The sequence below is a fragment of the Erpetoichthys calabaricus genome, chromosome 6 (genome assembly GCF_900747795.2).
Source record: "Erpetoichthys calabaricus chromosome 6, fErpCal1.3, whole genome shotgun sequence".
NCBI classification, from domain to species: Eukaryota; Metazoa; Chordata; class Cladistia; order Polypteriformes; family Polypteridae; genus Erpetoichthys; species Erpetoichthys calabaricus.
Window position 1 is genome coordinate 99,750,070 of NC_041399.2, and position 25,243 is coordinate 99,775,312.

Sequence of the window (25,243 nt, forward strand, 5' to 3'; positions counted from 1 at the left end):
CATCCCCGCTATATAATCTTGGTAAGGGGCCAGATACAACTAAATTCTGACGTTTTCTTTTAGCTTTGGTGTATAGAGAGATGAAGTTCCTCTTTAATACCTCAGATTGCTGTAAATAAATATCATTAGTGCTGACATGCAGCAATAAGGTAGATACTTCATCGTCTGTGACACGGTCCAATGCGGCCTCTATGTCAGAAATATTGGCCCTTGCGAGGCATTTAACATTAACTGCTGGTTTAAAATAGTTTAGAATTCTAACATTCCGCACTATGGAATCGCCAATTACAACCACTTTCTTATTCTCAGTTTCCATAGGCATGTCGCAGAGTGCTGAGAATCTGTTCTGGATCCGAATTGGTGACCTGGGTGCTGAGGGACTAAATTTTGGCTTCTTAGACCCCGTCTTACTGTTACCCACTCGGCCTGTGGCTGAATTGGTGCTGCTGACTTCGGCCGCACACTAACTACAGTGGGGCCTGGAGAGACTGAAGCCGAATACAATACAATACAATTATTCGTGCACATTTCAATCAAGCAATCCTCACTTTGTTCTGGTACTTTCCATAGAGAACAAAAGAATTAAATAAGTTTATTAATAGTATTATTGACTACTAATAGCTGCTTATTATGGAATTTCTTTGAATATCAAAAGCTGGATTCCATGATGGATGCAATATAGATATGATATACACTATTGTACAATTTGTATGCACTGTATAAGAGATGCTTCTTTAAGTTAACAATTGGTGAAGAGCAAACAGTTAGTACCACTTGATTCTCATTCCTTCTGTGCATTAATTCCTTAAAAAGATGATCATTAAAAAAAAAAAATAATTTCATAGATACCTGCTCTCTATGACATACAACAATGCAAATTTAACTGTCATCCATGCCATCAACTGCAATATTTTAAACCTTTTTAGTGCAAAAAATAAATAAAATAGAAAAAACTTAAAAACAACATTGTTACTCTATATCATAAATGTGTTTATTCGTTTCTGTTGTGAATCTTGCACTCTTGTTAGCTGCACTGTAATGAGAGTAAACCATTAATCTTTCTCAAACTGCATGACTCCTGCACATGGTTGTTTGTCATTTTCTAGCTTGCCTTCTTTTTCACCAACACATCAGTAGATAAAAGTATTTAGGTTTGAAAAAAGGCTATTAAAAACAACCAGCAACATTTTGTACATTGTTGGTATTGTTTGGTTCATTTTAAATCCGAATATTCCTGCCATCTGTTAATTATCAAACCAGATAAATCCATTTATAGGACCACATTGAATGGATAGAAACCTGTTTTGACAGGATAGGGAAAAAGGCTGTAACCAAACTTGTCCTGCATTTGATAATTTCCATTTTGTTTGTAATTTTTCATTATACAGTAATTGCCAAATAATACAAAGAGTGCACGACATGTGTTTCACCCTACTTGGGGCTCATAGGGTGTATCATGAATTATAAAATACTATATACAGCAAGCACTTATTGCCATATTAAGTGGGATATTACCATTGCAATATATCAGTGTAGATTTTAAAGTTATTTAAGTCTATAAAAGCCAAACTATCATTTATAATTTTGTGTTGCATTATTGTATGGCATGCACAGAATAACAGAATAATGATTACAAATTGTAAGTGTCCTAAGGGATGGACTGTCACCTCAACTGGCTCAGACGGGAGGCCATAATGGATGGACATTATATATGGAAGTGTAACCTGGCTAGGATGGTGCCTGATTATTATTCCAGTCAGGATGGAAGATATGGATGGACTGGGGGGATGTTGTCTGTTAAGAGCTGCTCCTTGTCCACTACAATAAATGATTGTGCTCCTCTGGCATTGCCCCAAAACGGACAATCACAGGGATCCATGGGATTTATACTCCAAATGGACTCCATGTTTGCTGCCAAAGGCCGCTGCTTTGAGAAGAGCTCCCTGTTTTTTGGGGCTTTCACGTGACCTGGATGAGCTTCCAACATTCAGTGCTATGGCACTAGAAAGTACTCCTTTGTACAACATAAACTTGAGCCCATCCAGGTGAGTTGGAGTTGGCAGGCAAAGAACAAGGCTTGCTTTGAGGAAGAAGAGAAGAGAAGAGTACCTATGAAAGGTATTAGAAGAAAAAAAAATACACTTCATTTGTACCCTAGACTGTTGTATCTAATGAACATAGTCCTCAAGTTATTGGACCTCATAAATTAAAGGAAGGAAAAGAAGGATGTTTTTTGAAGGAGCTGAAGCCCTATAGATACTGTGATAGTTTTTCATTTATTTCTGTTTTTAATTCTGTTACACCATGAGAAGAAGTGTACTGATGCCGATATTTAAGAATAAGGGGGATGTGCAGGACTGCAGTAACTACAGGGGAATAAAATTGATGAGCCACAGCATGAAGTTATGGGAAAGAGTAGTGGAAGCTAGGTTAAGAAGTGAGGTGATGATTAGTAAGTAGCAGTATGGTTTCATGCCAAGAAAGAGCACCACAGATACAATGTTTGCTCTGAGGATGTTGAAGGAGAAGTTTAGAGAAGGCCAGAAGGAGTTGCATTGCATAATTATTTTATCACACAACTATGAATGTATTAATATTCATTCCAACAAAAGCAATGCTTGTAAACTGTAAGAATAAAACTTTTAAATACCAGGATTTTTTTTTTGATAGCATAGTATTAACAAGGTATATTCTTGGTAACTACCGTCCATCCAACTATTGAATTAACTCCTGACTGGGGAGTTTGTATGTTTTCCCATGTGTATACATGGTTTCTTCATGCATGTTAAGTTAACTGATGACTTTAAACTAACCCAGTATGAGTGAGTATTTTCTGCGATCTTGTGCCTAATTTGTCAGGGTATGTTTCAGCTTCTTGGAAAAGCAGCAAGGAAAGATTTATATGAAGTTATTTTACTTAACCTTTTAATTACCTTTAGTAAAAAAATATGTAATGATCTTTCACACCTGAAATTGATATGTTAGGTGTGTTGGGTAATTAATATAGTACGTCACTTTCATTAAACAAACTGTTGTTTCAGCACTGTCAAGTCTTCATCATTACACATGTCACCTTTATATACGTTACTTGTGGGTGATATAGCTAAGGAAATTACTTATAAAGTACTTAAAAATAATGAGATAAAATCAGTTTAAATTCTGCAGTTCAGTATTTTGATCCATGACTTCTTTGAACGTGCAATTTCCTAAAACATTTTTTAACTGTCTGCTTTTTTAATTTTGCAAACATTTATCATTTAATAGTTTATTTCTGAGTGTTCATGCTGTATGCACTGCAAAGCTTTTAAGCAACATGTAACTTGGTCAATAAGGTCAATAATTAGACTGGTACTAGCTAATTTAAATGCAGACCTATTTATATAATGGGAAGCTGTCGACACATTTATAAATGCATAGGCAACTCCATTACGTGTTTCTCTAGAGAACTGGTGTCATTTCTTACTATGTGCTTTTTACCATAATGAAAGGTCATCTTAATTACTCGACCCTTAAGGGACAGCTGAATCTGGCAGTCTTTGAATTGTAAGTGCTGAAATGAATGCAGAGAAATATTTTTAAAAGTCATATTGAATTTCTTTCCTTTATAAAAGTGACTGTTATTATTAATGACATTTATGATTGCTTACACAAAGTTGGTTAAATATCTGTATTTTTGTATATTGTGACAAACAGACACACTTGATTTATGAAGAAAAACACTTTTTCTTTACTCTTCTCTTAAAACTTGTTGAGTAGTACATTCAAGTAATGCAGACAACCACTATAAACAGCAATATTCAAATTGAACCTCCTCTCCTTAGTCCCAATACCGGGATGCATATACCAGGCAGCATCGGTTAGTGGAAGGTGACCAAATCAAACCCCCATCCCAACTTCAATAGAACACTTCCATTGCCAAATGTTACAAACAAAAATTAAACACCACAACTGCATGGAGTCCCGAATGAGGCACATCACCTGCATTGTGAGGGAGCTTCGGTTACTGCATTACGGCCATGTGGCGCGTTTCCTCGAGGGTGATCCAGCTTGTAGGATCCTCATTGTTGGGGACCCAAGTGGCTGGACCAGGCCAAGGGGTTACCCACGTAACACCTGGCTGCGACAGATAGATAGGGTCATTTTTGGAGGGTGGGATTGAACCGCGTGTCTGCCTGGAGGGTTGCCAACCGGGATCCTGAGTTATTTCGTCGTGTAGTGGGTGCGGCAACACACTACCAGTGCATGCTCCCCAACTTGACTTAAACTGCTTGAAAACCAACATGAAAGAAATCATAATTAAAAGTCTAATTGTAGGTTCAGCACCACAGAGGCTCCTGGGACATCAGTGCCATCTATCATTACAATATTTTGATGAAAGTTCTCTTAATGAGGTTGGGAGAAAGCATCAATACACCGCATTGCTACATGCACTACTCGATGAACCACCTCAGGATCCCAAATTAGGACCCGAGTGCAGCCATGCAACACCTCAGCACCACACTAGTTTGAATGGAATAGTGTGATGTTTTTTACAGTGGCTGGAGTGCCAATCCTGTCACCAGCCCTGAGTTCTTTCTGTATGTTGGAAGATCTGCTTACAGGGCTGGATGCGGGTTAATGTCATACCCAGGATGGAGCAATTACAGGTTAAGGGCCTTGCTCAAGGGCCCAACAAAGTGGAATCACTTCTGGCATTTACCGGATTCGAACCGGTAACCTTCCAATCACCAGCATAGATCTCCACCCTCGGAGCCAGTGTTCCGCCTTTGCCTCTCTTAATGAATTTACCTATTATTATCTAAACAGTAGAAGTTAAAATAAAAGCATTTATTCATTATAGAACCTAAACACTCTTAAAGTCATGCTATAGACATTAAAAACAAAATTGTAGAACTAGAATGGGCCACAGATTCATAGGACTATGACATAAAGCTTTAACAAATATCCTGTCTAGGATTGTATTTAGAAAAAAAGAAGAGGATCAATAAAATAGAGAGATGGCCAGAAAAGAATAATGTAATATAAAGCTGCATCAAATATGAAATGAGTCATATGATAGTGAGACTATTTGGGTTAGAACCAAAAGCTGCAAGGACAGGGGGATGGCATTGGCAGTGTGTAAACATTTAGATATTATTGTCAATAAACAAATTTCAAAACATATAACAAAAAGCAATTTAGATGAGGATGGTATTGTCACAGATGAGCAGAGAACTATAAAGATATATTTGTAGACATGGAAACAGTTGTGGTCTATTAGGATAAATGTACTTTATTAACAGTATTTAAATTACATTTTGATTAACTAGTGCAATTTACAGTAATTCTTAACTGATATATTTAGTGAATTAATATGAACAAGAGGGGAAAAAAATGAAAAGGCACCTTGTAACATGTATAAGAAAAAAGGTTAATTGTAGAACCTATAAACACATGAGATAATCCCATAAAATGAAAATTAGAAATGTCATAAAACAGCTGGAGAATAATATTGTTAATAACCACTCAGTGTTTGTTTTATATGAAATCATTAATAATATGCATCCTCACAAGCTGCTTTACAGAGGACACAAATTACTAAATAGTATCAATTATGCAATCAGTACATAAAAATGAGAAAGAAGAAGCAAAGAGGTATTGCATAAATATAAATTATGCATAGAGTTCTCACAGCTCGCTGTCCACATTAAAGTATGGTATGGTGTTGTCTTTACTATCACAGTGAGAAAGTGGGACAGTATTTGAACATTGAAAAAGATAAGAGCCTCACAAAGCAGGAGCCACAAAACTGAATGAGCATTTGCTGACAGCTGTGTAATGAGGTTTTTGGAGCAGGAAGAAGGCCAGAATTAGAAATCCTGAACTGTATAACATGTTTAATATGTTGTGGAAAATATAGATAAACATCCTGGATCACTAGAGGAAAATACTCTTTAAGTCTGTAATAGAGTTTTGAGGGTTGTATGATATTACACAGGAAGCTTTTGTAGGCAAGCCAGTTGAAGTGGTAATGTCAGAGCATTTGCTTTGAACATTAAGAAGAGCAGGCCATTCAGCCTAACATAACTCCTCTTTTTCTTTTTCAACTAATGTTGCCAAAATATCACTTGAGTGGAGATTTTGATGATATTGTAGATAGTATTTTCAACTACACTAACCAATTTATGCTTGCTTAAGCTAAGATGTATAGCTTTTAAATTTTTCCTTAATGGTTAAACCTCTTAGTTCAGGACTAAGTCTGGTAGCTGCTTCTTTAACAATACTAAGATGTTCTTGTATTATGGAGACCTTACTAGCACAATGTATTCTGTATGTTGTCTCACAAATGTAGTAAACAATTTGTGCATAATGTTTTATGACTTAGACTCCATGTATTGAAAGTATTGCTAGGTAGCAGTCTTCACAATAATGCAATGTTGAATCAGGGAGTTGGACCCACTGAAGATGTCCAGTCAGACAGAAAGAGACAGAAAACGTCTTCCAGGATAACCAGTTTATTTGTTTACTACCTTGTCCACACTATATGAAACTGTGAAAGTTTCACCTTTACATGTATATTACTGTAAAGTTATGTTGTCACTTAAACATGTAAAAAGATTTCTCTTCTAAGATGGATGGAATCCTTTTTGGGAACAAAAAAAACTGGATGGAGGCAGATTTCTGTTTCAAAAAAACGCTGTATTCTCTGCAGCTGCTAGCACATGGTCAGGCCAAATCAAAACAATTACAATCTTACTTCCTCTCACATATCCTCCCAGATCTTGAATGCTTAACTTTAGAAACATTACTTTCTAACACATTACAACTTAACAGGGAAACGAACATTGCATATCTAAATGTAAGTATATTCCTATTCCCATTCTAATATAATGAACATTTACTTCTCTAATTTAATACCTAAGTGACAGCATAAGTTTACATTACTCCCTCCCTCAGGAAAGAAACGTCCTCATTTCTAGTCTTGTAAATCTACTACTTAGAAAATACATCAATATGTTAACAATGTTATAGTTTAATCCATTACAAAGTCTTTAAAATGTTTTGGTAGGATAGTAGGACGACAGAGTCGTTGCTGAGTTGGCACATGTGGAACATCTTCAACAGGAGAAAGTGCTTCCAGATTTGTCCCAGATTCCAGCTGAACAGGATTAGCGTTTGTGTTTTGTCCAAACTGAGTCAAGTTCACTTTACCCAACTGAACCTCAGTTTCCTGTTGCATCTGAGTAGCTGGTACAAAGGTGAGCAAGCCAGATAGTTCAGTCAGTTCAGGTAACTTTCCATGAGGCGGTCTTGGCATAGTGGGTGAGGTACGGGGGAGTGGAGAAGGATATCTTTCCAGTCTCTTCAGGGGTGTGGGTTCAAATCCCACTGCTGCCACCAAATGTAACAAGGTTTCTCTTCCAAGATGGATGGAATCCCTTTTGGGAACATAAAGAACTGGATGGAGGCAGATGTCTGTTTCAAAAAAATGCTGTATTTTTGGCCAGGACCAAACCTAGCATAATCTCAGTCATGGCAGGAATCTACCCTAAATGAAGTATCAATCAATCACATACACACAGAGTTATCTTTATGGTGCCAATTTAAAGCCATCAGTTAGCCTAATCTAAACATGTTTGGGATATCAGAGGCTAACCAGAATACACAGAAAAAAGTCCATGCAGACAGGGATTTAAACTCCAAACAGACAAGGCCTCATCAGGACTTGAATCCAGTCTTGTGGGCTTGTGAGGCAGGACTGCTAACCACTGTGCTGCCACTATGCCTTACATGCCTTTGCCCATATTTATTTTATATAATAGTAGTCTTCATTGTAACCCCTGCCATAATATCCTTTGCTAAGCACACAATGATATACTGGAAAGTAACAAAAAGAGAAATAATACATTATATAAATTTTTTTCTACTGAAATATTTAGATATTGTGTCAGATCTTTGTTCACTGTAAAATAAGATTTTACATACAACACAGGGCAGCAATATCAGCATTAGGCCAGTGATAACACAAGAGTTAGTTTTAAGTATTAAAATGCAGGAACAGTACAGAAAGGTTGTGATTATTATGATTGTCCTCCTGTAACCTTAAATGAGACAGAGATTAATTCGTAGTAATTAATATTTTTCCACTATTGGCACCTGTCGATATGTTCTATGGTTGTCATTACAGGCTTTTAGCCAAGCATCTTCCAGCCAACTGCACTATATCCAAAAAGTCTTGACCTGAATTCCTGTCCATAACTACCTCAAGATGCAGAAAAAAAGCTCTTGTAGAAGTGATGTTCTGCTAGCTGTTCTTACATTGTCCTGTCAGTACAAAAGACAATAGTGTTTTTGGACAACTATTCATAATCGGAGCTAAAGCTGTAAAACATTCACAGTATTTGTAATTCAAATTCACTTTGTAAAGGACTATCCAGCATCTGGCAAAGACTTCTGGTACTAGAGTACATGCTTCGATCATGCAAAGTTTCAAAAGAAATGACATGTGTTGAATCTAAGAAACCGTTCTTTCAGAAATGCAACAACCTTTGATAAACAATAAGTGGCAGAAATTCTTATGAAACACTATTGATGTCCACATTTTAATTTATTGGTTCACAAAGACACCAATACTGTATCTCTGAAGAAGAGTTGATGAGAAATGCATTGTTTACAGGTTTCAGTAAGCTTCAATAAAGCACAGTAATGGGTCTATCAAGGTCTAGGGTCACATTTCAGCCCATGGTATAGAGGATCTGGTCCAAATTGACAAAATGACGACTGTTGAGAAATGTTTACACTTTTTGGAGCTACCTTTATGTGAGGAATCTGACAATACTATCCAGCAGAAGATCCCATACAGAGACTGCCAGCAATGACAAAAAAGTTCCACGTACTAGAGGGGATTCTAATTGACACCGATGAATCCTAAATTTGCTCTTTATTTTGTGAGCATAAAAAGTTTCTATCCCAACAGCTTGTAGTACTTCTTTGTAATTGAGCTGAAATGAAGGATGAGTAGAAAAAGATATCAAAAAAGTTTGGGACTCTGATGAACAAAGTAACCAAAGCATTAAACCTACAGGGATCATTCACTATTCTTCACTGCTGCAATCAGTTATTCATCCATCTCCCATTTGTCAGCCCTTCATTGGGTAAATTACCTTGTTTTAGAGCTAAATGTTTCATATTTTGACTAATCACTCCAGAGCACAAACTGACGATTTTTCTGCAACCCAGTCATTCTTTTTTAATGTGTAGATGATTTTTTTGACTCTATTTCCACCTCAGATCCTTTTTTGTTCACAACTCTTCCATGAAGACCACTTCTTACAAGACCCCTCCAGACTGTAAATGAGTGTACTAAGGTCCCATTTCTTTCAGTTATGAAGTAAGCTTAATGTACAGGTATTTCTCATTTGCTGCACTCAGGTTCTGTGGCTGACTTAGTTTCTGGTCCTCAACCTAGCCCATTTGTCTGTGCTTCTGTGGAAAAGCTTGGACAGTGCATCTGGAAATACCTGTCTGCCATAAAATTTCTCCTTGGGAGAGTCTTTGATGATGCAGGATGACCACCTTGTGTGTTGTCACTATGCTCGCTTTTGTCATTGTGTAGGATTTGCAGGTGTGGATACTAGGGGTCACTGTTGCCCCTTAAACACAACAGACAGACACACAGGACACAAGGTAAAATCACTAAGAAGTATTTTTAATTCTTTTTGTTCTTGTACAGTGCCCTCCAAGCACCACAGCCACAGGTTTACAGGCAAGTAAATAAGCACAAACTGCAATTCTTTCTCTCTCTTTCTCCTCCTCCACACCTCCCAGCAAGTACTGCCCACCTCATCCCGACTCTGGATCGCCTGATGGGTTCACAGCAGTCCTTTATATAGTGCACAACCCGAGTACTTCTGGGCTTCCGTCTCTGTGACTTGCTAGTACCTACGGGCTAGGTGAGAACCTTGTCTGCCATCTTTGTTCCACAGCGTCCCCAGGCGGCACCCAACAGGGCTGAGATAAAGAACTCCATTTCCCATGGTGCCCTGTGGGAATCCGGTGCACCGCTACAGTCCAGGGAAGCTGCCAACTAGCATCCTGGGGCAGGCAGTGTCCCAAAGTAGCTGCCTTCCCCCATCCTTCCAGTCTGTGGGTATCCCAGCTGGATAGAGCTGCCGGCCGTCTGTTACACAGGTATAAATATGGCTGTCCATTGACCAGTTTTATTCCCTCTTCACAGTTGTTTCTATTTCTGTTCACTTTGGTTCAACTTACACATTATGTCATTGATAATTAGCTCCTGTTATATTATATATATATAATATCCATCCATCCATTTTCCAACCCGCTGAATCCGAACACAGGGTCACGGAGGTCCGCTGGAGCCAATCCCAGCCAACACAGGGCACAAGGCAGGGAACCAATCCCGGGCAGGTTGCCAACCCACCGCAAGACACACACAAACACACCCACACACCAAGCACGCACTAGGGCCAATTTAGGATTGCCAATCCACCTAACCTGCATGTCTTTGGACTGTGGGAGGAAACCCACGCAGACACGGGGAGAACATGCAAACTTCACGCAGGGTGGACCCGGGAAGCAAACCCGGGTCTCCTAACTGCGAGGCAGCAGCGCTACCACTGCGCCACCGTGCCACCCCCTATATATAATATAACTGTTATACATATCTTCTACAAAGATCTCATATTTTTTAACTGGAAAGTGGAACCTTTGCACCATTCTGTAGTTCTGGTTATAAGATGAGAATGTGAATTGGCTTGTAGCCATTTATCTTATATTTTGCTCACCTCACAGCTCATTTAATGTCACTTACGATGATCCAAAGCCTGCTGCTGAGGCTACTGACAAATCCCAGATTAGAAAGCCCTTTATTACATAATGATGAAGGCTGGTTTCTTCATTTTCTTAGACACTGCATTCTTTTGGTTTTGTGACATTATTGAGGGATTTAGAAATGCAGTCCACCTGATAGATAGATAGATAGATAGATAGATAGATAGATAGATAGATAGATAGATAGACAGACAGACAGACAGACAGACAGACAGACAGACAGATATGGAGTCTGTCCTTCTTTAAATTACTGATTTATCATCTTGTTTTTCTTCCATTGTTTAATAATTCCTACATGGCCTGATTCTTACCTACTTGTGATCATCAAATATGTCAGCAGTGCCTTTTGGCTATTATAGGAACTTTTCAGTTTTTTTTCTGCATTTATAGGTTCAGCACATCCTTTTATGTACTGCACATCTCAGTACATTCAAAGACTAGTCTTTTATCTGCTAGGGATACAGATGGTTCTGTTGCTGCCAAATGTGTGGATCAGATGTGGTGGGCAACTATATGTATTTATCACCCACAGAACACTCTCCTGCTGTGATGTTTTGATTATTCTCGTCCAAACATACTGTTTCCTGTTTGTCAAAAAAATATAAAGTCATTTACAAATGGAAGCATTCACTTCAGTTTTGTAGAAGTTTAGTTAACAACAGTTCAGGGGCAGTATTTTGAGGCAAGTTCCTTTATAGTCCAGATGCTGTAGTGTAAAATGCAAGCTCATGTTTATGGCGTCATCCAAAGATCTATTTGCTCCGTATGCAAACTGGAGTGAGTCAAGATGAGGAGCAATAACAGTCTTCAAATAACAGATAAATAGCCATTAAACTTTTTATTAGTACTGACATAAGTGCATGACTAGATAGATAGATAGATAGATAGATAGATAGATAGATAGATAGATAGATAGATAGATAGATAGATAGATAGATAGATAGATAGATAGATAGATAGATACTTTATTAATCCCAAGGGGAAATTCACATACTCCAGCAGCAGCATACTGATAAAAAACAATAAATTAAAGAGTGATAGAAAATGCAGGTACAACAGACAATAACATTGTATAATGTTAATGTTTACCCCCCCCCCCCCCCCCGGGTGGAATTGAAGAGTTGCATAGTGTGGGGGAGAAATGATCTCCTCAGTGTGTCAGTGGAGCAGGACAGTGAGTGACAGCAGTCTGTCGCTGAAGTTGTTCCTCTGTCTTGAGATGATACTGTTCAGTGGATGCAGTGGATTCTCCATAATTGACAGGAGCCTGCTCAGCGCCCGTCGCTCTGCCGCAGATGTCAAACTGTCCAGCTCCATGCCTACAATAGAGCCTGCCTTCCTCACCAGTTTGTCCAGACGTGAGGCGTCCTTCTTCTTTATGCTGCCTCGACAGCACACCACTGCGTAGAAGAGGGCACTCGCCACAACCGTCTGATAGAACATCTGCAGCATCTTATTGCAGATGTTGAAGGACGCCAGCCTTCTAAGGAAGTATAGTCGGCTCTGTCCTCTCTTGCACAGAGCATCAGTATTGGCAGTCCAGTCCAATTTATCATCCAGCTGCACTCCCAGGTATTTATAGGTCTGCACCCTCTGCACACAGTCACCTCTGATAATCACAGGGTCCATGAGGGGCCTGGGCCTCCTAAAATCCACCACCAGCTCTTTGGTTTTGCTGGTGTTCAGATGTAAGTGGTTTGAGTCGCACCATTTAACAAAGTCCTTGATTAGGTTCCTATACAACTCCTCCTGCCCACTCCTGATGCAGCCCATGATAGCAGTGTCATCAGCGAACTTTTGCACGTGGCAACACTCCGAATTGTATTGGAAGTCTGATGTATATAGGCTGAACAGAACCGGAGAAAGTACAGTCTCCTGCGGCGCTCCTGTGTTGCTGACCACAATGTCAGACCTGCAGTTCCCGAGACGCACATACTGAGGTCTGTCTGTAAGATAGTTCACAATCCATGCCACCAGGTATGAATCTACTCCCATCTCTGTCAGCTTGTCCCTAAGGAGCAGAGGTTGGATGGTGTTGAAGGCACTAGAGAAGTCCAGAAACTATGACTATATGACTATTATGGCTATAATCACTGAGGCAAGAGAAGTTGGCTTGCACAGTGTTTAGTTGTTGCGAATGCTTAAAAAAGTTTTCCATATAATTTATTTGTAATTAGGTGTTTGCATCATGACAATTCACTTTACAAAAGGGCTTTTGAGGACAGGTTAGCTCCTTCTGAAAATGTGGGAAGACCATATTCCTCTCCTATTGGTGCCTACCCGCTTCTGAATTAAGATCAGTCATTAAGATGTCCACATCACTTCTTGAAGTTGCAGTTTTTGATTGTAATATGACTCACACAGTAAAAAGAAGGTAGTCTCAATTATTTTACATTTTTAAGTACTTTTTTTACTTTATTTATATAAAACATGGAGAGATTCTGTATTAACTTCTACGTTTGCTAATTAAATAAACTTAATATTAAATTCTTTAGAACATCTACTTGAGTAGTTTTCTTATGAGCAAACTTTACTTTAACTTGAGTGACTTTCCAGAAAGTATGCCAGCTCAGTACTTTATAGAACACTTGTAATAATCATTACTTTACTGTTGACTCAGTGTCAGCTAAATCAAGAAAGAACAGCCTGCCTGTTCTGCCACAATCTGCAAGTTAGAATCTTAGATATAATATTGGATAATCTTAGATGATTTTACTGCATACTGATCGAGCTTACGGAAAAGGAATTTGCCTTCTGCTCCACCTAATTCCCTCACTCCAAATCAATTTACCTTCATATATGATAAATCATATCTTATTATCATGCAAAACATGTCAATTAACCCCTTTAAAGATAAACGCCCGGCCCTCTTTGACAGTGCCTTGCACAGTCGTCTCACTCCTAATGCAAATTAGCAACCTTTTTAAACTCAACTGATTGCTACTAACTGATTCATACTTGTCCTATTGGAACTTCATTCCCTTGGTATTCTGTCTCTGATTGACTATTATTAAAATGAATGTAGTTCCTTGCCTTAAGTGTCACATCCTTTTTCCTACCATTAAGAAATAGACTAATATGTGATCCCTAAATTTAAGGTTTCTTAGCATCAATAAACAACCTGAATATAAGTAATCCATCCTGATATACAATTATTTGGGGGGTAACCCCATGCCAAATTTGAAGTTACACCATTGGTCTTCTGTCTTAATACCAATCTAGGGCTTGTTTATCCCTTCTGTTACTGAATCAAATATTGTGGTCCCTTTGCCTCTTTCATGTGTCTTTCACTTCATTCAAGGTATAATCCTGCACCTTCAACATGAGCCCTTTAATCCTATATGCACAGAATATTTGGTACAAAGTTGAAAAACAGTTGGACTCTTGTCTGTCATGGCGCTCTCTTCAGTATTCCTGCCTCAAACATCAGTGGCAATAGTATTTTCAATTTCTCTTTGGCCCACTTAAGGCATCACATCTCTTAAGCAGATTCTTCTGCTTGGGAATCTTCACTGGACTGTATTTTGGTCTCTTGTTTCTTATTTTCAGCTATGTTGTCCATTTCATCCTCTAATCTACCTTCTATTGGAAACCCCTCAGTCCCCCCCAAGCCCCCCCCCCCACTATTTCTCTGAACCCTAGCAGACGTTCTTCACTGTAGGCTTGATTGCTGCCAAGTCAATGCTAGGTTCACCCTGGCAATGAGCTGATCCTCCTTCTTCTCCTCTCTGAAAAGCATCTCTGCTCAGTCTTACACCTCTAAAATTTATTAACAAGGAATAATGAGTCTTCTGTCCCTAATATTGCTTAATGGCAATTTATGATGCAGTTCATCTAGGCACGGGTGCCCTTTGGTTCTTATCCTATCCTTCTTAATCTCCTCATTTTCAGGTTTGGTGTTTGGGTTGCACTCCTGTGTTCACTGTATTCAGTCTTTGGTGGCTTTAATATCTCCCATTCCAGCCATTCATAAATGTGATACGGTTGAATGGGTGGGGGGTTTGGATGGGTGCTGTTGAGCGTCAGCTTTTATTTTCATTGTTTTTTTTTACCTTTCATTTGATTATAGTTTACACTTTATTATTGTATATTCATTTCTGTAAATCCCACATATTTTCTTATTAAATGAATTTAAATTTAAGAAAGTGATCACAAAATAAATAAATAAAAACCAGAAAAATTACTCATTGACAACAAATTCAATTTTCAGCATGATAGCAACCCCAAGCACACAGAAAATACAATTAAGATCAACATGGAGCAAAAATCTGCAGACAGATCACTTAACATAACTGAAGCTGTGTGGGTTCACCTAAGTAGTCCAAGATTTTTATCTAAGCTATCTTGGAAACACTATAAACTAAACAGGGCATAATAACAGTTATTATAAATTTGGGTGTCACAGAAGCGTAATTGTTAGCATTGCTGCCTCACAGTTCAAGGAGACTAGATTAAAATTACGACCTGGTAAAGTGTTTAAAGTTTGCAATTTCACATCTGGTCAGTGTGAGTTTTTCTCAAGGCACACTAAGTTTCCTTCCACATCTCACGGATGTGCATTCTAGCCTGATTGGTAACTCTAAATTGATGAGTGTACGAATGTGTCTATTGATGGACTGAAACTGTGTTCCGGGTTGGTTACCACCTAAAGCCAGATGCGCTAGACAGCTTCAGCCAATTGGAAGATCTGTGATGTGACCAAGCTCCACTTCCAACTGGCCTCTTCCAGTCCAGCATTACTTAAACAACAAGCAAGGGACCTTTTATTGTCAAACTGAGGCAGCCAGGGAGCAAGACACAAGTGTTGAACAGAGTCCTAGCGACATCCTTTCAAAAGAATATGTCACCATGTAATGCTTTTATTTGGTGTTTTGTACCATAAAGACTGTTTAGTTGTTTTCTGTGTATACAGATGTTGTCAACAGTAATATTCATAGAATTTTCAGTGTAGTGCTGTTTAATAAAATAATTTTCATCATTGCTGATGAAAATTAAACCTCAGGACATTTACAGCTGAATTAGCAGAAGGTTCCAAAAAATATACCATTAAAATATCATGATAAATATAGAAGCTGCCTATTTGCTACACTGCAATCATGAACATAAGTTTATATTTTCTTTTTCTATATTTCTTATGTCTTAAATGAGGTCCTGCATCACACAAAAAAAACAAAAACAATTGGAGCTTTCTATTTTCTCCCGGTGTGCTTTAAGAAGTTTGTAATGTGTCAAAACAAGGAAGACTTTGCTCTTTTCGCATCAGTTGATAAATTATCATGTGTGATAATAGGTCAAACTGCACAGTATACTGCAGTCTGTAATCATCAGCAATGTCTGTAATCACTATACTCCTGGAAATCACTAACTTTATGTTTAGGTTGCAGTTTAGCAGTCTACCTGCTGAACCAGTTTTTTTTGTTTTCTTTTTTAGAGTACTGGTCTGCTGCCCTTATTTCTTTTTCTCATTTTTGCTACTTTTTATTATTCATAGTCATTTTGTATGAAAGTTTAAAAATCTTTCCCAATTGTGTAACATGAGCTTATTAAGAAACAACCCTTCGTCTGCAATCTTCTCTTTTGTTGATGCAAAAACCAATAAAACTGAGCAATTCAGGAAGATTGACCATTGCCTTATGTTTTGGCTGTCCAGGGAAAATCTGATAAAACATTTTTGGACCCTGCTGTCACGCATGCGTGTCAGAGGGTCACCACGAGCTACTGTGGGCCGACAGGCAGTGCTGCTGCTAGCTGTGTCATCTTTTTTTTCCCTCCACAGTGGTGAGAAACTGCCCAGCAAGGACAATTGACTCCACCCCTTCCGATCACTGGACCATAAAAGCCCAGCCCTCCCAAAAGAGGTGTCACTCGTTGACTAAAGAACAGAAGAGATGGAGTTTCATCAAACTGAAAATCCCAGTTATAAAGGTGTTAGGCAGTTCTTGTTTTTTTGAATGCCAGAGGGCAACATTTTCTGTTGTATTTGACGAATATAAGTAAAGAGGGAAAGCTGGGTTGGTGCCCTAACATTTGTCGTGGTTTTCGAAACGTGATTACCTCAAATGCCCATGCTGAACACGTAAAATATTTCTATAAAATACTAAATTCATTTCCATGTTTTAAATGCACAGTATTAATTTTGATTAAAATTATCAGCAGGAATTTAAGGCTGACTTTTAATAAAAACCACAGACCACTTATGTTAGCATGTGTAATTTCTATTCCAAATGGAAAATTAATTCTGTACATACATTAAAATGACTAAATAAAGAGATAAATGCCTTTAGAGAACAAATGGAAAGTAAAAAAAATTTAGGGAGCTTTTATTTCAATACAACCTTATACCTAATAATAATATAAATGATAAAGTTGATGAAATTTAAAAGTAGAAGCAGTGACAGAGAACAATGTAAATAATGTACTTTCCTCCAAAACTGAAGGTCATGCACACTGTTGTTTGCCAATCCACATTGTACGTAAAGTACAGTGTGACATAAACTACACATAATGGTGCTTGGTTCCATAGCCACAACTTCTAACCATACCCCATCCTAAACCAGTTATGAACAGGCAATATACTTAACTAAAGCTTAGTACAAATGAGATATGGAAGGACAAAAGTAATTCCCCAGTTACATGTAATTGGTTCTTAGCCTGGTGATAATATGTGTGGAGTTTGAATCTTCACATTGTCACCATGTGGGGTTACAAAGCACTCTGGTTCTTATCATATTCCAAAGATGTGTGTATAGTTAATGTACCTGGGTTGAGTTAGTATGGACGAGTCCTAAGATGTACTAGCATTTTAGGCAGGGTTAGTTTCTACATTACCACCGATGTGTTCTGAAAAGTATATTTTACAGCAGCACTTTAATCATTTAGGACACTTAAAATAGACTGAAAAACAGCATAGAACTGTGTATTTTCTGTAAAATCTGCAGGCCAATTCAAATTAAGGCATTTCCTAGGTGTTATGAATCTGAGTGTTTGAACTCAGGGATTCATCTGTGCACATTATTTTTGTATCTGATCTCATAGCCTTTTACCTGCACTTTTCCCCATCTAAGACCAAAAAAGTCATAAATAGATAGGATTGCAGGTTTGGTTATTATGCATTCCCAAAATGGTAGCCAAGAACACAAGTCCAACCCTTTGCCCTGTCAAGTCAACCACATGCCATGGCAGGAGATGTCATGATATGGCAGTCATTTTGGATTAATCAATCTGATGTGGCCAGTAAACAAAACAAAATTAAAATTATAAAAGATGAATCAAACAGTGCAAACCCCATCGAATGACTGATGAACCTGAGTAAATTATGCAATTTGAATGTGGTGGTTTTCATCTTTAATTCTGAATACAGAAAATCGTTACATAATGATAGATTTACATCTTAATTTGTAAAATCAATCACCAACCACTAAAGGCATCAAGTCAACAGATGTTGCAGAGGTCTAGAGAAACTGTATCATTTTCACTGTTATGTACATTTTAAGTTTTTTTTACTTTGTTCAGGTTTATATATATATATATATATATATATATATATATATATATATATATATATATATACAGTGATACTTTGACTTATGAGTGTCCCAACTAACAAGTTTTTTGAGATACGAGCAGTCTCTTGGCCGATTTTTTGCTTTAAGTTGAGAGATAAAATTTGGGTTACGAGCCAGCTTCAGATACCCCACCCCACCGCTAGTTCGTGCAGCTCGCCACAGTGAACGCCGCAACATCCCGTGTCTCACTCGTTTACTTTAAGCAGTTAGCTCGCAGTGGAAGCTTCAGTGTTGTGCTCGCAGTTATTTTGCAAAACTTCGTTTTTCCAACTATGGGTCCGTAAGTGTGAAGGACAGTACAGAGAAGAAGTGGATCATGTGTATTGCATTAAAGGAAGAAATTATAGAAAAACATGAGCAAGGTGTGCGTGTAGTCGATTTGGCAAAGCAGTACAAGCGCAGCACTTCTACAATCTGCACCATGCTGAAGCAGAAGGAGTCGATAAATGCTATAACGCCAGCCAAGGGCATTAAAATCATTTCTAAACAGCTGACATCTATCCATGAAAATATGGAGAAGCTGCTGATTGTGTGGATGATGGAGAAACAGCTCGCAGGAGATACAGTGACGGAGGCTATAATCTGCGAGAAGGCACGAGTGATTTATGTTGATTTGCAGCAGCAGACCCCAGGCACTTCGACAGGCTTGGCATCGGGCGAGCCGTTTAAAGCCAGTCGGGGCTGGTTCGAGAATTTTAAAATGAGGACCGGCATTCGAGGATATGAAGGCAGATGAGGATTACCTCAAAACTTTTGCAGGAATAATAGCAGCCGAAGGATACATCCTCCATCAAGCCTGGACATGGATGAAGGTGACATCAGTGAGGTCACCGAGGAGAACTCTGAGGAACTGACAATGGAGGAGCTAAAGGAGCTACAGACGCAGCAGCACACGGAGGTTTTGCAGGAAATAAGTGACGCTGAGGAGGCGGAGGAAGTTATCTCTACAAGTGAGATAAACGAAATGTTGGGAATGTGGGAGAAACTTTCAGACTTTATTCAAATGAAACACCCAGAAAAAGTTTCAACTGGGCGCGCGACTGCGCTTTTTAATGACACTTGCATGACGCATTTTAGAAACATTCTGAAAGGGAGGATGAAACGGACTTCATTGGACAGGTTTTTTTCGAAAACCCCTGCAGATGAAAGTGAGGAAGGCGCAGCGAAAAGGGCAAAAATCAGTGAATAACATTCAGTTATTCAGTTCAGCCTTTCTCCACCACCTCCGTCAGCATCTTCAACTCGTCTGATCTCCAAGGTAAATGCTGTACATTATACTGTACTGTACTTAATAAAACAAGTTTATTGCAGTACATTCTATTGTATTGTGTTTTTATACAATATTAGTTATTTATAAGTACATTTTTCTTATTTAAAAACATGTAACAAAAAAATTGCAGTGTTATTTGGGGGTCCGGAATGGATTAATGGCATTTCAATTCATTCAATGGGGAAAATTGATTTGAGATAAGAGCATTTTGATTTACGAGCTCGGTCACGGAACGAATTAAACTTGTATCTCAAGGTATCACTGTATATATATATATATATATATATATATATATATATATATCTATATCTATACTAATTAATAAAAGGCAAAGCCCTCACTGACTCACTGACTGACTGACTCACTCATCACTAATTGTCCAACTTCCCGTGTAGGTGGAAGGCTAAAATTTGGCAGGCTGATTCCTTACAGCTCACTTACAAAAGTTAGGCAGGTTTCATTTCGAAATTCAACGCGTAATGGTCATAACTGGAACCTCATTTTTGACAATATACTGTAATGGACGGCAGCTTGATGGCCGTGGGAGGCGGAGTTGAGTGTCACGTCATCACGCTTCCCACGTAATCACGTGAAAAGACTGTGAACTGAGTAAGGAGAAATGAAGGAAGAGTCGCAAACAGCGAAGAACAAAAAATTAATTAAACAATTGAGAAGGGAGCAAGTGAAGCATACAAGCATCTTCATAAGGGAAACAAAGCACGGTGTAAAACGTAAGTTTAAATTAAGTTTATTGAAACGCTCCCGTTGCGGATTGCAATAACATATTCGCGAGATAAAAGAACTCAGTAGGGAGAAATGAAGGAAGAGCCGCAAACAGCGAAGAACAAAAAATTCATTAAACAATTGAGAAGGGAGCGAAACAATAAGAAGCCAGCGAGTGAAGCATACAAGCATGTTCATAAGGGAAACAAAGCACGGTGTAAAACGTAAGTTTAAATTAAGTTTATAGAAACGCTCCCGCTGCGGATTGCAATAACATATTTGCGAGATAAAAGTTTAATGAGAAGACACGAGGTATAAACGAACCACATGCCGTAGCGCAACGTTAGGGGCAACAGTTTCAACCATTCTATGATCTGCTTCTCGCAACTGAAAGACGGCACATGGCGGATGTTAGCCGACTTGCTGACCGCAACGTTAGGGGCTTCAACTCTGGCGCTGACGATAGAGATTCGATTCCCGAGAGGGGATGAAGTGAGTGTGTATGCCTGATGAGCCCAGAATTAGGGAGAAACACGTGTCGCATACTCTTTGCATTATTTGAAAGTAAACTATTAAAACCATTTTATGATCAGCTTCTGGGAACAGAAAGAGGGCACGTGGCGGATGTAAGGCGACTTCCTGACCAACCACAAGTGTTACCTGGCAGGTAACCACCCATACAGTCAGATTGTGATTCAGAAAACGAATGCCATGAATGTAATTACCACGATCTACATACTGTCAAATAAACGAAACACATGGCGTAGCGCGACAGCTGTGAAAAGCAAGGTTCAGAAAAAAACAGATCCTTAACAAATTGTTATTGGTATACTGTATTTTCGATCCGTTTAAAAAAGGTTTTCTTTTCTTAAAAAATTAAAAGCAGTACTTCGCCGCAATGAAGCGCGAGAATTTGGCTATATATATCTACTTCTCACACTTAAAAGAGGGCACGTGGCGGATTTTAGACGACTTCATGACCAAACATAACTGTTACCTGCTACGTAGGGTTACCACTTTTAATACAAAAAAATAAGGGACGCATACTGCAGCGGGTGCCACATCCCAGTGCCAACACTTTGCAGACTGTACTTAAAAGACCCGCCCTCCTCACTGGACAGTTAAAAAGACCAATCAAACTAACAATGACGTCAAGTATTACCCAATCAAAACTAGGAAAGGAGGCATCTTCATAAAATGCGTGTGGGATGATTTGCATGAGACGCTGCTTTAAAAAAAATGATAAAAAAAATACGGGATAAATCCCGTCCCGTATTGATTCAAAACGGGACGCGCAATTTCATTCTCAAATACGGGACGATTCCGTATTTTAAAGGATGGGTGGCAACCCTACAGTGCCAGGTAACCACCCATACAATCAGATTGTGATTGAGACTAGGAATGCAATGAATGCAATTACCCCAATCTACATACAAGGCGAAAGTCTTGCAACATTCAAAGATGATGGTTTGGGATAAGTACACCATAGAACATAAAAGAGCTTATGAAGCCTTGAACCAAAAAAAGCAAGATCTCAGAGATCGTAAAAAAAAAAATAGGAGGTAATGTCGTTTTACTCGCTGTAGATTTTAGTCAAACATTACCAGTTATTCCACAAGGGAGACCAGCAGATGAACTCAACGCGTGTTTAAAATCCATGCTTCTCCCACGCTCGGTTATATGTCGCGTGTTCTCGGGTAGGTACACCAAAAAATGTATACATTTAAGCATGTAATGAGCAAACAAAAAATGAGGTATACCTGAAGGCACTGCAGTAGTACTTAATGTTACTTTACTTCTTAAATGTTAATGTTTTACTGTTTAATAATTTATACGCTTCTTATATGTTGTTCAAATTCTTTTATCAAAATACCAGTGACAGCGCAATGCAAGATAACATGGAGTGAATACACCATACGCATCCGCCCACGGCCGCCCTGGTGTGCGCAGATAGGAGTTGATTCTACAATAAAATAAAATAAAGATAAAACCTCAGGATTGTTTCCTGCCTTGTGCCCTGTGTTGGCTGGGATTGGCTCCAGCAGACCCCCGTGACCCTGTGTTCCGATTCAGCGGGTTGGAAAATGGATGGATGGATGGATGGATTTTACTGTTTAATAATTTATATTTATATGAAATGTGCTTCTTATATATTACTTCATATTCTCTTATGATAATGATGTTAATGTTGTTTATATTGATTTCTATGTTATTGAAACTGCATGTATGTGTGTATATGTATGTATATATATATATATATATATATTTATATATATATATATGTGTGTGTATACATATATATGTGTATATATATATATATATATATATATATATATCTATCTATACTAATAAAAGGCAAAGCCCTCACTGACTCACTGACTGACTGACTGACTGACTGACTGACTCATCACTAATTCTCCAACTTCCCGTGTAGGTAGAAGTCTGAAATTTGGCAGGCTCATTCCTTACAGCTTACTTACAAAAGTTAGGCAGGTTTTATTTCGAAATTCTACGCGTAATGGTCATAACTGGAACCTGTTTGACTGACTCACTCATCACTAATTCTCCAACTTCCCGTGTAGGTAGAAGTCTGAAATTTGGCAGGCTCATTCCTTACAGCTTACTTACAAAAATTAGGCAGGTTTTATTTCGAAATTCTACGCGTAATGGTCATAACTGGAACCTGTTTGACTGACTCACTCATCACTAATTCTCCAAATTCCCGTGTAGGTAGAAGTCTGAAATTTGGCAGGCTCATTCCTTACAGCTTACTTACAAAAGTTAGGCAGGTTTTATTTCGAAATTCTACGCGTAATGGTCATAACTGGAACCTGTTTGACTGACTCACTCATCACTAATTCTCCAACTTCCCGTGTAGGTAGAAGTCTGAAATTTGGCAGGCTCATTCCTTACAGCTAACTTACAAAAGTTAGGCAGGTTTTATTTCGAAATTCTACGCGTAATGGTCATAACTGGAACCTGTTTGACTGACTCACTCATCACTAATTCTCCAACTTCCCGTGTAGGTAGAAGTCTGAAATTTGGCAGGCTCATTCCTTATAGCTTACTTACAAAAGTTAGGCAGGTTTTATTTCGAAATTCTATGCGTAATGGTCACAACTGGAACCTGTTTGACTGACTCACTCATCACAAATTCTCCAACTTCCCGTGTAGGTAGAAGGCGGAAATTTGGCAGGCTCATTCCTTACAGCTTACTTACAAAAGTTAGGCAGGTTTCATTTCGAAATTCTACGTGTAATGGTCATAACTGGAACCTATTTTTTGTCCATATACGCTAATAGAGGAGGCGGGAACGAAGGTAAATGACGTTAATTGTTGACTGTCTTTTAATACTGTGTACTTGTTGAGTGTCTTTTAATACTGTGTAAGCATACATATTAACACATGTGCAATTAAACGTGTGCATTTACGGGGTGATTTCTCAGGCTTAAAAGCTCGCCTTTTATTAAAAAGGTAAATGCAAACTCTTTTCATTCTGAAGGGCACAAACCACGTTAGATTTCAGCCGTTAAACGCGCAAAAATGTCAGTACACCAGATAAATAAGCGCAACATATTATCAGTTGTATTGTATGCTTACAATACATATACAAATGTGTTAATCGTTAACTAATATTATGGGATAGTGTTTTTCGACTTGCGCCTTGATTTAAACGATTGCATGTCTTGGTGGGTTTGCGTAGCTTATTGTCAATATCTTTACACCTCTTTTTAAGACTTAATTTAAAAAGGTTTTCTTCTTAATTAAAATTTAAAAGCAATACTTCACCGCTGCGAAGCCCCTCTAGCGCTGACGTCTGACGTTCGATTACCGTAAGCGAGTGCAATGAGTGTGTACGCCTGATGAGTCAAGAATAAGGGGAAACAGGTGTCGCGTACTCTTTGCATTATTTGACAGTAAACTATTTTCATCCATTCTATGATCTGCTTCTCACAACTGAAGGCACCGTGGCTGATGTTACCTGACTTGCTGGCCAACCATAAGCGTTACCTGGTAGGTAACCACCCACTCACTTCACTCCAATACGGGAATCGAACCTCGGACGTCAGCGCTAGAGGCGAAGCCCCTAAAATTGCGCCACGGCGTGTGGTTTGTTTATTTGACAGCATGTAGATCGGGGTAATTACATTCACGGCATTCGTAGTCTGATTCACAATCTGATTGTGTGGGTGGTTACCTACCAGGTAACGCTTATGGTTAGCCAGCAAGTCAGCTCGAAGTGATCACTCGAGTGAACGCAGCTTCACAAAAAAACAGATCCTTAACAAACTGTTATTGGTATATTTTCTGTCAATTTTAAAAGGTTTTCTTTTCTTCTTAATAAAAATTTAAAAGCAGTACTTCGCCGGTGCGAAGCGTGGGGATTTGAGCGACTGACGCATACAGACATATTCATGAGTGCAGGTACTTCGGAAAGAAAGCACCGTGTAAACCTAAACTTTAAATTAAGTTCATAGACTTACAAAAGGTTGCCACTGATCTGAGGCAAGATTGCTTTTCTCATGTACAACTATACGTTGCATTCTTAACAGTAAGCTTGCACAGCTTGGTCATATTACAACCTGACTGCTGAACTGACGTCGTATACAAACAGAACTATAACAATCGTAATAAACAAACAAAAACAAAAGCGAAGAACCCTTGGATTTAATAAAAGGGCTCTTTCATTGGCGAAGCAAGGAAAAAGGAAGACCTTATATGGCGTTCGTTTATAAAACAGCGGAAAAGCTGTGTTAAGGCTGCTTCACAAAAAAACAGATCCTTAACAAATTCCTGTTGGGATATTTTCCCTCAATTTAAAAAGCTTTTCTTCTTCATAAAAATTTAAAAG